The sequence below is a fragment of the Myxocyprinus asiaticus genome, chromosome 41, assembly GCF_019703515.2.
Source record: "Myxocyprinus asiaticus isolate MX2 ecotype Aquarium Trade chromosome 41, UBuf_Myxa_2, whole genome shotgun sequence".
Lineage (NCBI taxonomy): Eukaryota > Metazoa > Chordata > Actinopteri > Cypriniformes > Catostomidae > Myxocyprinus > Myxocyprinus asiaticus.
In genome coordinates, this window is record NC_059384.1 from 24,246,862 (window position 1) to 24,263,133 (window position 16,272).

Here is a 16,272-nt window from a genome sequence, read left to right on the forward strand (position 1 = left end):
GCTACACAGGAGAATTGTGCATCTGTGGAGGACATCTGTGCTATTCATCAGGATATGTGACACACCTACAGTATATGTACAGTGCCTTCTATCCAAATACACAATGTGGGAGTGGGAAATCACATAACGACTGTTGCCTGTACTTAAAGGTGTTGTGTTCCTTTTTTGTAAAGTCAAAATACTTTCTCTTATACAAGTTTAATGTACATAGACAACTTTAAGTACACCATTTGTAGACTTATTTTCTGAAAAGTGTTAACACGGACACTCTGTCAGAGATCTTCTATACAGAGATAACAACCTCCATGATTTTAGATGAGAGCATAACGGTCAACTAGCTTGTTTCGACAGTATGTCACCATTTGCGGATACCATTTAAATGAATGAGGAGAGCTGTAAACTGAGACCAACCGGTCACTAAATTGGCAGTGTCTTCTCTTATAAAACGGCAAGTTTATCGTAGTAAATTCCACACAGTTAATTTCAAAAGGATTATTTGGTGTAAAACATGTTGAAGATTAGCAGACAGGCGGTCAATTCATTAAGTGATGAGCTGTTTCCTCACGAAAGCAATTTATTCAGCACACTGAAGCATCTCCTCCATAAAAATCCATTAAAAAAAAAAATGTCCACTTGTCTCCTCGCCAGTGTACCGCCCATAGAATGTTTATGGGACTGCCTGCGTTATGCACTGCTATGCTAAACTTGTAGGCTCCCTTGATAGAAGGGCTTTGGCTCTGTGACACTTTCGGCATTGCTTTGTTCATTTGAGTGGCCCAAAATAACAAAACTGGTTTATAAATTTAGGGCAGGACTACCTGTTTGGGAAACCTGTTAGAAAACAATCATTTTTTGGCAATTCCATTTGGTGCCACTAGTGGCCCTGAACTACACATGTAACCTTAGGTTAAAGGGATAGTTCACCCAAAAATTGAAATTTTGTCATCATTATCTGATTCTCATACCATTCCAAACCCATATGACATATCCATTTGCATTTGAAGGAACAAAAAAGTAATATGTGTCTATGTAAGTCAATGAGTTTCGTTTTTGGGTGAACTAGCCCTGTAATATCTGTCATGGTTATTTCATTACAAGCCTTTTAACAAGCACTGCAGAGGGAATTTTCACAACACATGTTCACACAAATCTACAGACATGCACACAAACATACAGAGACACTTACAGACAGACAGACGCACAGACAGGGGCAATAAATACGTGGAACAAGTTCAGTCACGCTGAGAAGTCTTTGGGTTGTGCAAGAAGGCAGTCTTACTGCTAACGTTTGCTTTAGGGAGCTCTTTATGGGTTTTGTGTATAAAGCCTCCTGGGCTTGGCCTCTTGCAGGCAAATGTGCAGGCTCACAGCTCCAAACAAGAGCAATAGAGTGTCTCTGTGTCTGTGCTTGCCACTGTCTGTGAAATAATACAGTCCAACATTCAACATCACAGCAATAGTCAGGCAAGGATTTCCCACAAGCTTGCTCTCTCTCTCTTGTTCTCTTTTTTTCAAAGACACAGAATCCCATGGAGAGGGCAGCTGAGTCTTTTCCCTGCATTCCAAACTGCCCATTAAGTGGCCTCATGGGTAGTATCAACGCCCACAAGCTATCTGCCCGCTCTCCCTCTCTTTTTCTCTCTACCAGTCTTCTAACACTATTCCTGCCTCTCTCCTACACACAGGCGCGCACACACACAGAATGAGATGTACTTTCCCTCTTTCTCTGTCTGTAAGTAATCTGTTCTGGCGGGCAGAGTAGGACTTGTACCCCAGAGGGACAGAGTCTCCAGTGGACTAAAATGGGGCTGGGAGAGCCAAGTTTACAGGGCTTTGCAGGGTTTACGAGGTTTAATGCTTGATCTTTGCTGAAGACACGTGACCCATTACCTGACCCCATCTGGGTCACAACCTTTCAGGCTAGAAAGAGAAGTGGTGCAACACAGTCCTCCATAATTCAGCTCTATGAAAAAAGCTTCTAACCCCTAAGCCATTCCATTGCTGTATAGTACCACTCAGTGCTTGAGGAGTTTATAACTACAGCTGTATTGGGTCATTGAGATCAGTTATAATGTAATTTAGGCTGTTTTCACGTTTAGTTTGATTGCTTGGTCCAAACCAGAGTTCAGTTCAACCCCACTCCCCCTATTCTTCCAGGTCTCTTTTCACATTATACTTGTTGGTGTAAACCACAATACGTTTGCATTATCAATGTAATAACCACCGATAACCACCACTAGTACTAGCATCAGCCGTTTACCATGGTAGCTAGGAAACAACTCGAGATGAGAAGATGGCAGCTTTACTCAGCTTTACATGCACTTTGAAAGTTACATTTCAATACTAAAACACTAATTATTTGAAGACAGTAGCTCGACTACGCAAAAACCTGCTGTAGCTTGATTATAACTGCACATGTAAATGTACTGAATGTGTTAAGTATTTGTCCCTTTGAATTTACAGCCAAAACGTTTTTGAAACACAAAGGGGGACTTGCATTTGTCTGGTCGCAAATGCATTGCAAAAGTTGCGAAAAACGCGAGCTGCTCTCTGAAGCCAATTTAGTTGGAGTCAAGTAACTATAAGAAATTATAAACATTATTCTACAATATGTGTGACAGGAATCATGCAAATAAACAAATTATATGTCATCAATAATGGTTCACTTTCATGATTTAGGACGGTTTGCTTTAATACCAACTGTGAACTGTACTAGAGTTCAAATGAATTGTACCCCAATTGTACATTTCAAGCATATTGGTGAAGTTTGCTGGCGCACACCTGCGTTCGGAAAACCGCTTTCACACTAACCAAACAAATTGAACTTTGATGTTAAACGGAATTGTTTCCACACTGATAGCTCTAACATTAAAGTACCCTACAGTCTAGGGTACACTTTTCCATGCCCCATTATGTGCGCATGGTCACATGTTCTAACCTTCCAAAGTAATACTCCATTGACCGTGAGTCCGTATGGACATGTTTAATGCATGCGCACTACGACTGTTTTGTTATACTCTTCAGTGCAGTCAATCCTAGGCATATATTGGGCTAAAAACGAACGGGCAACCAAAGTATAATTTGGCCTTAATAAGGGGAGCACACAGTGCTCCTTAATTCAGTGTTCTAAAAATCTTTTCTACCCCCCAAAGACCCATCACTGCTTTATAGTATCACTCAGTGCTTTTTTATGTTGAGAAGTTCATAACTGCAGCTGTATTGGGGTCAATGAGGTTGGCAATGATGTCATTTTTTAACCTCACATTTGTAGCAGAACCAGACGATCCCAACTGAAGTTGATATTTACAGCTTTATTTCTACCCAACGTTTTGGACTTCAAAATTAAAGCATTTTAAAACCTCCACCACAAATTTTTTACAAAATTCAAGACCATATGACCATACAAGACCATACGATTGGCAAATTAAAAAGAGTACAGGCCATGGGAAAGCTTGTAAGAGCTGCTCTGACAGAATGAATGGAATCAGCGGGTGCTGGTAAAACAGAGCGTTTGTTTCTTGGCATGCAAGAGCGTTTGTGACTCAGGTCATTAAGCTCAAACCATAAGCCTCCTCCAGTTTGGCTGAGTTTAGCAGCTTGTTGTTGCTGATGTGAGTGCTGCTCCAGCGCTGGGTTGTTTTAAAATCTCTCTGAAGCTCTGGCGTGGAGTTACGGAGCTGGAAACAAACGTCCTGTAGCTCTGGAACTAAGGTTAGTGAGACTCAACAGCACAACCGCTTGGCCCAGCGTGCAGCGCTACAGCTCGGAAAAACCTATTAAAATTGCAGAGTCGGTGCGGATTAAAGAGTTTATTTCAACACTGCGGAATACACTTCACTAACTGAGAGAGAGAGAGAGAGAGAGAGAGAGAGAGAGAGCATCTGAGGTTCCTCAATCCATGAAAAATGACAGTATCAGTTACATTTTAAGTATTTAATCCTACTGCATAGCCAGTGATCTTATTGAGGGAATAATAGCACTTATACAGTTAAAGCGGGATTAATTGGCCAGCTCCCACAAAACCACATTATTAGCATAAAGGGATTTAAGTATCATCCCGTTACCATTCTCAGACACACATACATGGATTTGAAAGAGGATGCTATGGTACAAGTCTACACAAGTAACGTAAATAGCATTCCATACACAAACAGGTCACGCAACAAGACCATTTTACACACATTAGCGCCAGCAATTCTCACCCATTATGTAGGGTTGAAATTTTCCTAAGAATTCCCCTCAATATAAAGCAATTTAAAGTTAAAAATTGAATTGTTAAAGAACATGTCACAGTAATGGGCCCCACTATTTGTTGTGCTGAAGGAATATCCAAAACAATATAGGAGTATAAAGGTCCCCAGGTTTCATTAGTACTAAATTCTGAATTTAGTCAGTGGTAAATAAACACTCTTCCTGTCCTAAGGGGAAAACGGAGTCTGATTCCCTAGCTGGTTGACATTAATCACCAAAAAGGCCTTTCATCAAAGTCCTATTAGTGTAAGCACTATGGTGACCACTACAGCTGAGATATGCCATCCAGTCCTTAGGCCAAAACAGCAGACTCTAGGGACTATGAACCTCACTATGGGTTATTAAGACATTAATGCAGTGTTACGCCAAACTTACAAGCTCATTATTTGTCAAGATTTCATTTTTGCCATCCCTTCAAAAAAGTTGCTTGTGTTGTATGAAGTGATTCATAAGCGATTCAAAAGGATTCAGTGACAAAGCCTTTCTTGTTTTCTTATTTAAAGTAAACATGAAATTACATTCTTAGCCAATTTTACTTCTGTAAGAAGTACCAAAGTGCTCATTTACACGGACAACAGAAAGCTGCTTAAGGTTGGAAAGCAGCATTCCCATTTAAATGTACTATATCCCAGGCTTTCTCTCTACTCCCATAAACATGCGGCTCGGTCAGTAAGCAGCTTACTCTCAAACAATGTAATTTCCCCATGAGGCTTGTATAAATAAGAAACAGGGGATACAAGGAAGACTTTACTGTTTTATTCTCTGTTGCTTAGCTTAATTTCCCGATACTCTAGAGTTGTTGCTGTGATTGTTTCCTGAACTTTCCATCGTGACCGGCAGCGGAATTGCGCTGCAATAGTGGTGTTTTCCTCTTACTTCAAACTCTAATGATTAATTGTTGCAATAATCACGGAATAGTCGAATAATCGTTCTAATAACCGTTAGATTGATCGATTATCAAAATAATCATTAGTTGCAGCCCTATATGCCTCCATTCTATGACGTTAGCTATCTTGTCACTTCCACGCACATGCACACTCTTCAAAAACCTGTAAAACGCTGCTAATGCGTTTACATGGCTACATAAACTGCATTCTCCAGAAGAAACCTGTGTGTGTTAAAATGCTTTCTCATAAGGAAAGGAAAGGAAAATTGTGTTCTGAAACATTGTGTAAAAACCCTGAAGAAAAAAAAAATAATAATCTGCAAAAACCCTGGAATAACCCATTTTCTTAAGTGCATGTAAACGTGGTCATAGTTTGCAGTCAATTGTGGAGGACTACTCCCCTCCTAAAACACTACCACTACAGCACCGTTTGGTTCAGAATTAAGCATCCTTGGTGATAACGGTCAGAAAGGAAAGTTGTTTCAGAGGCGAAGCAAGATAATGTATTACCAGATTAAAGATGTTTTTTTGTTTGTTTTTTTTGCTTCAGAATAATGTGTACTGTGCACAATAAGGCCATGAATAAAATGACCATGACCTGTAAATAGGGCCAATTTTGACTTAAATTTCTCAGTCTTGGTGAGGCGTGCCTTTTCTAATCTTCATTATGCCAAATTTAAATTAAATTAAAGAATGTGGAAACAACAACAGTGGATGTGCACGTCAAGAACGCATTTGTGAGGAGCTCAGTAGATACCTGCATCTGTATAGCTCGAGTCTGAAGAAATATAAAGACATCTTTATGGGTTGAAACTCTTGAAGAGAAATAGTCCAGTATCTCATAGCAGTCGTAGCGTGCACGTGCCAACCGCCTGTGTATGCGTGCAAAGTCAACTGAAGTATACTTTGAAAGTCTAAGTGTTCGACTGTACACAGACACTAAGCGTCAAAACCAAAGTATACTTGGAGCTTAATTCTGACCCTAACCCAACAACACTCTTAATGGCTCTGCAAACACTCAGTGGCGAGGGGTCAAAAGCCTCTTGATTCATTCAACAAACAAAGCCGAGGAGCAACATATCTGATAAACTCTCCCTCTTCTCGCAGCTCTCCTCATTTGCTCTCCACTTTTCCACATCATGCTACTCTTGTTTCTTACACCCCTGAAAAAAATGACTGTTCAGATGTTGCTCTTTCATAGTGTCCCACAGGAAAGAAATATCACAAATGAGTTATTTTTAATATCTCAATTGTTTCTACTAGACAGCATTGAGATTAAATGGAAAGCAAGTGGAGACTTTTGCTTAAGCCTCCTACTTAAGATTTTTCTTCAGACAAAAAGTCCAGAAACTACAACCACTACAAACTACAATCACCAAACAACCAAACTATAACCACCAAAAACAGCAATTCTTGTAGACTCAAATGGCAAGTTCTTGCACCACCGAAAGATCTTCCCTAAACACACGTTTAGCAAATTCTGGTCCCCCACAACCAACAGCGCACTCCAAATCCTCTGCCAGTCCACTCTGCACAACCCACAGAACATCATCATCCACACAGGAACCAACGACCTCTATACCCAGAGGGAAAGAGTTGCAGACTGCGTTGTAAGAGTGGCTAAGAAGGCTCGCAGGGAATTCCCACAGGCCAACATCACCATCTCCACCCTGCTACACAGGAAGGACTACCCTGCCGACCTGATCAATAGCATCAACCAGAGGATAACAACTGCATGTTACAGCCTTATGGCCATCAACGTTGCCCACCACCCAAGTCTAACAACTGAGGATTTATATCACCATGTGCACCTAAGCTAGGAGAGTGTAAGAGTCTTCGCTAAAAACCTAAAAGATTCATCACTTGGCAGAAATTCCCAATCTGCGCCCTCACAACATCGGCGTACAAGTTCCAACAGTCATCGCAGTAACCAGCATTCAACTACAAAAAGGGGCCCACAAACCAGACACACTCTAGTAAAAAGAGAGCAACCAACCAGACCACAATACACTGAAGCCCAACCAAACACCTCTCAGCCCAGCTCCAGTCAACCTACAAACATGAACCCTCACACACAACAGTAGGAGGCACCTGACAAAACAGCACAGCCCTTCCCACAATCAGAGCAGCTAACTTATGCTGACATAGTGAAGAGCAAAATACACACTGACTCCTCAGACATTACAGAGGTGAGACATCTTCTACATCTCATCTGTAGAATACTGGGGTAAGCCATCTGAATGACTTCTTTCACTATAAGCTCTTGGAATTTTCAAGGCCTCTACTCCACAATCTTGGGGACCAAGACTTTAAAAACATTTATTTCCAGGACATCATTTTTCTGCAAGAAACATGGTGCAGATCTGAGGTGGACAGTCACTGCCCTTTAGGATACAGGGAAATTGTATTGCATTCACTTAAAAACCGTAATGTGAAACGTGGAAGAGACTTTGGTGGGGTCATCATTTGGTACAAAGAGACTTTAAAAAAACAACCTATCAATCATGAAAAAAGACTCAACACATGTTTGGCTTAAACTCAAAAAAGGCATCATAGACTGTGATAAGGACCTTTACATCTGTGCAGCCTACATACCTCCATCAAGGACAATCATTTTGATCAGCTTCAGACGGAAACCAGCCAATTCCAGGCCCAGAGGAATGTGATGTTATGTGGGGACCTAAATGCAAGGATAAGTTCAGAATCGGACATTATAGATACCCATGGGAATAACCACATACTGAAAGCCAACACACATCTAACCCCCACCACTACAACATGAACAATCCGGACAGTACAGTTAACAAAAACGGTAAGGAGTTGGTGTGTCTCTGTCGAGGCCTGGGTCTGTATATGCTTAATGGTAGGATCCGAGTGGGACTCTTTAGGTCGATTCACATACTGCTCAGCTCTTGGTGCTGGTGTAGTTGACTATGCCATTACAGACATGGACCCCTCCTACATACGTGCATTCACTGTCAGACCACAGTCTTCCTTATCAGACCACTGTCAAATTAATGTGTTCCTAAAGAAAATTAAACACAACAGAACAGACCAAGAGCCCAGCAATCTGTTCAAACTAAACCCAACATACAAATGGTCCCCAAAATGTGAGTCTGAATTCCTTAGTGCAATTAGCTCCAAAGAAATGTCCAACCTAATCAACAGATTTCAAATAACTTTATACTCCATATAAACAAGAAAACTAAACTAAAAACTGGGGATGAAATTTGGTTTGATAAAGAATGTAAAATTAAAAGAAAACTAATCAGACAGCTCTCCAATCAAAAGCACAGAGAGCCACACATAGCTGAAACCAGACAAAATACGCTCAGGGATTATAAAAATACAATACGCCACAAAAAGCAACAACATCTAAACCAAACTCTTAATGAAATTCAGGGCTCCAGACTGTGACTAAAATGGTCAGCAAATGCGACCAAAAATAATTTATTGCGACTATAATTTAAAATCTATTCACCATTGGCGACAGTCGGGTTATGTGCGTTCATATGCGGTTTCATCAGATATCAAATTGTAAGTTATTGAATACATCTATAGGGCACCAGTGTGTCTCACGCCACTTTTCACCCGTTCTGTTTCTGATGAGCTCACTGCACTGCACTGCACTGCACGCAACAACAAACCCAGCACGAGAGAGTCGTGACCAAATAATTCCTTTGAACCGGATCTTTTTCATGAATCACCCGAAAAGAAATGAGGGTTTGAACTCAGGAGCTCAGGTAAGCAGTTTGAATCAGATTCAATTTCTCAGCGAATCAGCCGTAAGTGAGCTTACAACTGGGAGTGCAGACATTTCAAAATAAGAGTCCCATGTGTATTTCAGGCTTCTTTATAATTAAAAGTCCCGTATTGTGTACCACTTTATTTTCTTCTGGTAATTATTGATTGGGATTGGAGTAGCACAATAAACTGCATCTGGGATTTCATTCAATTTGCACTCTTGTAGTCTCTGTGTCTGGCCATCTGGTAACAGTAAAAGACTAAGGCAATACTGTAAAACAATTTATATATTGTATATATATGAGATCAAGCTTTTGACACTTAGGACAACTGAGGGACTTATTACACAAGGTGCAAACATTCATTGATGCTCAAGAAGACAACACACTACTATATGCATACTATATGTAAATATCTGTAATGTAGATTCTGAAGAGCAGTACTAAATAAAAAAAATATTTTATCTCTTATAATTCTGAAAATTCTTCTGCTTTCTACCTTGTTTCTGAACAGCAATCTAAATCGAGCAATTCTGTGATTTGGTGACTAAAATCAGCCATTTAGCTCCTTAATGCTTCAATTTAGGAGCCAATGGCTCCTTAGTAATTTTTTTAGTCTGGAGCCCTGAAATTGAAGACTCAATTAATGATAATCAGTTCTGGGAAAAATTGAACAGTCTAAATAAACAACACAGCCAGGACATAGCCATACAAAACAGAGAATTATGGAAAGGCTATTTTAAAAACTTATTCAAAAGACATTTCTCCAGAAAATCTCACACCTGACCAGAAAAACATGCAAAATAAGCTGAGTCAATTGGAATCTACAATAAAAAATTACCAAAACCCTTTAGACAATCAGATTAGCAGAGAAGAATTGACAGATGCACTTAAGAAACTAAAACCCAGAAAGGCATGTGGTTTAGACAACATTAGAACAGAAATGCTGAAGACCTGCTGTAATGCAAGAGGCCTTGTTAAAAGTGTTCAGTCTGGTTCTGCAAACTGGATATTTCCTGATACCTGGTGTATTTGAGGAATTCATTTTTGAAGTGCACTTACTGCCTTAATGTACTTCAGTCACAGTATTTTTTTTATTTTTATGTTCATAATGTCTTCTTAAATGCTTATTTTATTTTATATTGTATACTGTATATTGTTATTATAGTTTTTATTTTATTTTATTTTATTCATTACCTGGCACCTTATTTAAATTCAATTTTTATTGTTATTTGTTAGTGTTTTATTATTATCTGGTTTGTGTATTAATGCTTTGGCAATATTGTATGTAAACACAATCATGCTAATAAAGTACTTTAAAAATGAAAATGAAATGAAAAAATACCCAAAGTATTCTTACAATTTCTAGAATTTCAAAAGAGATCTCAACAATGTCTCAAACTGTGCTCAGATACCAAAGTTTGCAATCAAATTCAGAGATTTCGATATGAACTCTTCAAATTCTTCCAAGACCAAATTATCCACATTCCTTTTTTATTGTATGTCAGCGATGGTCTCATTTATGTCTATTTTATTTCTCCTAAGGAATTTTAGAAGAAACATTTGAGACAAAGTTATTCTTAAATAAAAAATAAAATTTTTTTTAAAGAAGCTGAGAACGCCATTAAATCTCCAGAGAAAGAGCAACCTCTAAGCAATTAAATATTCCTCTGGAGTAGGGTGATGTTTTTAAACATTTATAAATCAGAGTTCATGTTTCAGGACGCAAACTACTAAAAAGTGGGTTAAAAATGGGAGAGAAGGTCAGGAAGAATGTATGGGAAAAGCATATATATTTGGGGAGATCCAATAGGTAGACAGAGAGACAAGAGCACATATCAAGACTCAGGGAAAGTGAGTGGAAAAAGAGCATGACAGAGATCAAGAGACACAAAAAAAACAGGAGAGAGAGCCGGTCAGAGAGGGAGAAAGGGGAAAAGAGTTGGAGCCGAGCTGCCGAGACTATTCCTGTGGTACTGAGAGCTGGTGAAATACTAGAGCCTGGGCCGTGTGCCTCTGATCAGGGCGGCAGTGAGCACAATTACCTCCTTTTCAAATCCTTCGGTGACACCACAGGAGAAAGGAGGACTTTGAAACTTGAAAGGCAGGGCGCTCGCTTTCAAACCTCAAACGCAAGCAGGAAAGGGCTCTGAAATTTGTTCAGCGCTCCCCATCCACCATTAGCTTGTTTCTTCCTCTCGCCTCCAGGCATTTAAGCGATTTTTGAAAAGATGTTAAGAAATTCAATCACTACAGAGGGATATAGAGGGAGCACAATCATTTTTTCCCTCTCTCCTTCTCTCTTTTTCGTTCTTTTTTGGTGGAGCAAGCTTGCCCCCATAGTCCACAGAGAACAAGCTTGCTGTTTTTGTGTTGGGGTGAATAGACCGGTGAATCTGTGGAGCAATGGTGGAGACCAAAAACGCAAAAGGAATAAAAGAATTCTGAAAAACACACACACACACACACACACACACACACACAAAAAAAAAAAAAAAAAAAGAGAGGAAATAAGAGTAGGGTTGATGGTCAGAGCCATGGAAATCCTTCTCATCTGCCTCCTGACATGTGTAATCTCAACATCAGAGGCCCGCTGAGCCCAGCAACAGCACACTCACCTTCATCTGAAAGTCTGGGGAAAACTTTTGAACTCTGCTCTGTAACATGACTCAAACAGAAATCATTTTATGAGGAAACTGCCTTCATGAAAGTTGTTAGACTGTCTATTTTAACTGTCCCGTAGAAAATAAAAAAATCACAAATAATAAATAAACAATAGAAAGAATTAAGAAAAAATGGTTTCTCCTAGCAATGACATTAAATGGAGAGCAAAATGTGACTATTGCTAAAATGTCCTGATTTTCACATTTTTTGCATTAGAAAAGGACCTTAGTAATCTCAAGTGTCTCCTGAAGAGTTTCAGAAGAGATCTCAATAATAGCTGGGTTTCCATCCAAATATTATTGTTAGAATTTTCAAATTGTGTTACTTGAACTTACTATAAATTCTCCTCCCTGCCCAGTAGGTGGCGATATGAAAGAAGAATGTGAATCGCAAAAAACAAAAGAAGAAGAATTTGAAAGTAAAAGTGGAGAATGATAGTAAAAAAGGACTTAAATATTGATCTGTTTCTCACCCACACTTATATCACTACTAAAGATATGGATTTAACCACTGGAGTCTTATAAATTACTTTTATGCTGCCTTTATGTGCTTTTTGGACCTTCAAAGTTCTGGCCACCATTTGCATTATATGCACAGACAGAGCTGAGATATTCTTCTAAAAATCGTGTTTTGCGTTCAGCAGAAGAAAGAAAGACATCCACATATGGAATGGCATGAGGGTGAGTAAATGAGAGAATTTTACAAACTTTTACACCATTATTTGAGATTAACTAACAATGAATAATACATTTACAGCATTTATTAATCTTGGTTACACATTTTATTTGTTTGTACAATTTTTATTTTATTTACACTTATTATTTTACATTAAATTTGTAAATGTAAACATTGGTAAATGCATTAACATGAATATTTAACTGTGGTGTTTTTATAAATTAACATTAACCAAGATTTAAAAAAACATTTTTAATTTGTATTTCATGATACCCAATGCATGTACAAATGTTAACTCACACAACCTTATTGTGTTATGATATTTAAATATTATTCAGTATTATTTTTAATAGTTAATGTAATTTATCAGACCAGCATTTATCTGGCACAAAAACAATGGGGATCTCAATTAGGGTGGCAGCATTAAACCTGAACAAAATGTTATGCTAAATACAACTAATAATACTAGAAAATAACCTAATTTATATAACTTGAAAACATAGTGATGAACAGCAGCCTTTAATTAAATATTTTAATACAAAAAATAACATAACATGCCTCGTAATGACTTCTGCACAGGGACTCAAATAAACCTGTGAATCTTTAATTTGAACAAACTGATTAACTTTAAATGAATAAAACTTTCCAGTGCTATTTGAGAGAAGACATTGCTTGAATGTCCTGTCTTCAAGCTTGAGAGTTTCAAACACTCTCCCTGTCTCCCACTGTTCAACAAACAGGTAATACTGTCACTAGCTCATGCCGTTGGTTTAGCCTTTGTTGTGGTGTCCATCCCATTCGAGTGGCGGAAACAAAAGGACTGTAATTCCGCTTTGTGCCACTAGTGGCACAGAAATAACACACTTAACCTTTAAGTTAATAGCAAGATGACAATAATACAAGAGAGACCATTAGGACAGGTATGAACATTGCTCTTGTGACCAGTCAGGGATGCTTCTGGCTGTGGGATGGGTTATGGGTGAGTGTAAGGGCAAGCTCAAAGGCAGAGCCTTCTTCCTCTTTTCCTGCAGCTCACAGCCCACAATTTGACGCATGCCAATCATTTCTCACCCGGCTCAAAGTGGAACGGGCTCCCTCGTTGCTGAGCGGTCGGATCATGCAAGTCAAAATACAAGCAGGGTAGTGCATAGGCCATTTACGTCAGAATTGAAGGCTGTTGCACATTGTTTCCGGTGAGAACGAGGGCTTTGTAAAAAATATATATATAAATAAATAAAAACAACAACAGAGAAAGCAAAAGGTTAAGACTGAATATCTACCTGCAGATGTTTTGAAGGGTTTGTTGTCAATAGTAGAGGTTGGTTTGTTTGGCTGGGGAACCTTTTTTGTGCTGTTGGTGGGGCTGTTGTGTGGGGAGTTAGGGGCCGTTCACACCGATTTTTGTTTTTGTTTTCTGCACTGTTTTTCAATTTAAACATGCACTATTTTTGACTGTTGTGCTGTGCCTTGCAATATTTTTAGCGTTTTGTGCAAGAATGTCATGTTTTTTAGACACCTGTATTCTTTTTTTTTAAGAGCAAGAACGCATGCAGTCTGAACACCTCCTAAGTGTGGAGGAAAGTAGAAGCTCATGAAAAATCAACCAAACCTTTCCTCAAAGCTTCCCTCCTCCTGTGAAATAATCTCTCCCTCCTCATTTGTCTATTTATTCCCTTTCTCTTGCAAATCAACTTGCAGAAGAGGCTGTAGCAAACACAATTAACAATGTGAAGAGGATGCAGATATTCTTGTGCTTGGCGTGCAAATAATAACACCACTTCTCCAAACGGCTTACCTGATTCATCAGCTTGGCACCTGCACTAATAACCAGGAAACACTAGCGATTAGAAAATACCCAAGGAGACAGTGAGAGGGGGAATAAGACCTGAGAAGAAGACTGAGTTGTAGAAGGAAAAGAGCAACAGGATTACTACAATGTGTGGGATACTCTTTCGTTCAACTCCTTGGCTCCCCGTGCAGTAAGAAGCAAAGATGTTCTCAGAGACTTATCCTTTAACCCCCACCAAGAGAGGTTTAATGCCAAATCAACACACCCTCAAAGATGGGTTCAACTTCCCATTGTGGAGGCAAATAATCTATGTGATACAGCAGCGGCGGGTTTACAATACACCGTTGAAAACAAAGAAGAAGATCTGTTTTGCATATATGTTTTGAGCCAGGAAATGTAAAGTTTACCCAAAAATGAAAATTCTGTCATAATTTACTTTCTTTCTTTCAAGGAACACAAAAGATGATGTTAAGCAGAATGTCAGGGACCAACTGCTTCCCTATACTACAAAACTGTAATAAAAGCATATCTTTTTCTTGACACAACACAAATATTTTCTGTATTCTTTTTATTTATTTATTTATTCTCCCCAATTTGGAATGCCCAATTCCCAATGCGCTAAGTCCTCGTGGTGGCGTAGTGACTCGCCTCAATCCGGGTGGCGGAGGACGAATCTCAGTTGCCTCCTGTCTGAGACCGTCAATCTGCGCATCTTATCTCGTGGCTTGTTGAGCGCATTGCCATGGAGACATATTGCGTGTGGAGGCTTCAAGCTATTCTCCGCGGCATCCACGCACAACGCACCACGCACCCCACCGAGAGCGAGAACCACATTATAGCGACCACGAGGAGGTGACTCTACCCTCCCTAGCAACCGGGCCAGTTTGGCTGCTTAGGAGACCTGACTGGAGTCACCCAGCACACCCTGGATTCGAACTTTGGACTCCAGGTGTGGCAGTCAGTGTCTTTACTCGCTGAGCTACCCAGGCCCCATTTTCTGTATTATTTGAATTTTTCCATTTGGTGGAATCTGTAGGTGAGTTCATTTTAAAATGGTGATGCAAACTTTTAATGTGGCTGCATACAGTTGCTGATTTATAAGAATATTCAGCATTGCTATACTGCATAAAACAACACTTGCATCAAAAATAGTGTTTCGTTGGAACACAAATGACCTTACACCAATGTATTTTGTCAAAAGGCTATGATTTAAATTTCCACACAGCTCCGGTAAGATAGAATGAAAACCTGAGAGACAAATAACTAAAAGCAAACTGTTAAGTCTAGATCACTCCAGAATGCCTGCACCTTCCCTAAATACAGCCTGAGCACTGCCAAAGGAAAATCAGATTATAATCTCAGAATGTTTTATCATGAGCCACAAAATTTAAATTATGAGAGCTGAGTAAAAATAGAAATGTAAATGATACTAGCATTAGGGGATCTCAAAGAAAGATAACAGGAAGCAGTTTAACGATTTAGTGATGTGAAATGCATCCATTAAAGGGATAGTTCGCCCAAAAATTTTAATTCTCTCATCATTTACTCACCCTCATGCTATACCAGATGTGTATGACTTTCTTTCTTCTGCTGAACACAAAGATTTTCGAAGAATATTTCAGCTCTGTAGGTCCATACAATGCAAGTGAATGGTGGCCAGAACTTTGAAGCTCCAAAAAGCATATAAAGGCAGCAGAAAATTAATCCATAAGACTCCAGTGGTGAAATCCATATCTTTAGAAGTGATATGATAGGTGTGGGTGAGAAACAGATCAATATTTAACATTTTAATTAAGGGGCCGTTTACACGACAACGTTTTCAACTAAAAACAGAAAACTTTGTATGCGTTTTGGCTGTTCGTTTACACGATAACGGCATTTTGGGGCCTGAAAACGCAAACGTTGAAAATGATGCCGCTATCGTCTCCGTGTAAACATGCAAAAAAGCGAATTTGTGAAAACAATGACATCATGCGCACGCGTATTACCTGTTCAGTCTATAGGCATACTTCAAAACAACGCGTGAGACATTCAAAACTACAATGGCGGACTAGAGAACCAAACTTCACACACTTCAAAATAGAAGTAAAGTATCACTTTAATATGTTAACAGGAGTAAAAAACAGTAAAGCGGGAGGGGGGGATAATCAAAACAAGCAGGTACAACCCAACCCCCCATTATTTATACCATAATCAATGGAAACATGTAAAAAACCCACCCAATGTTCAAGCCAAATCTACACAATTGCTTGCATTGTATGGAC

General features: G+C 39.2%; 1 protein-coding gene across 1 annotated transcript in view; it reads right to left on the reverse strand.

Moving 5' to 3' along the window:
• The window catches only part of LOC127431761 (transcriptional activator GLI3-like), a 182,304-nt gene that overhangs the window by 112,134 nt on the left and 53,898 nt on the right, over positions 1-16,272 (reverse strand). The gene's annotated exons all lie outside the window — the stretch shown is intronic.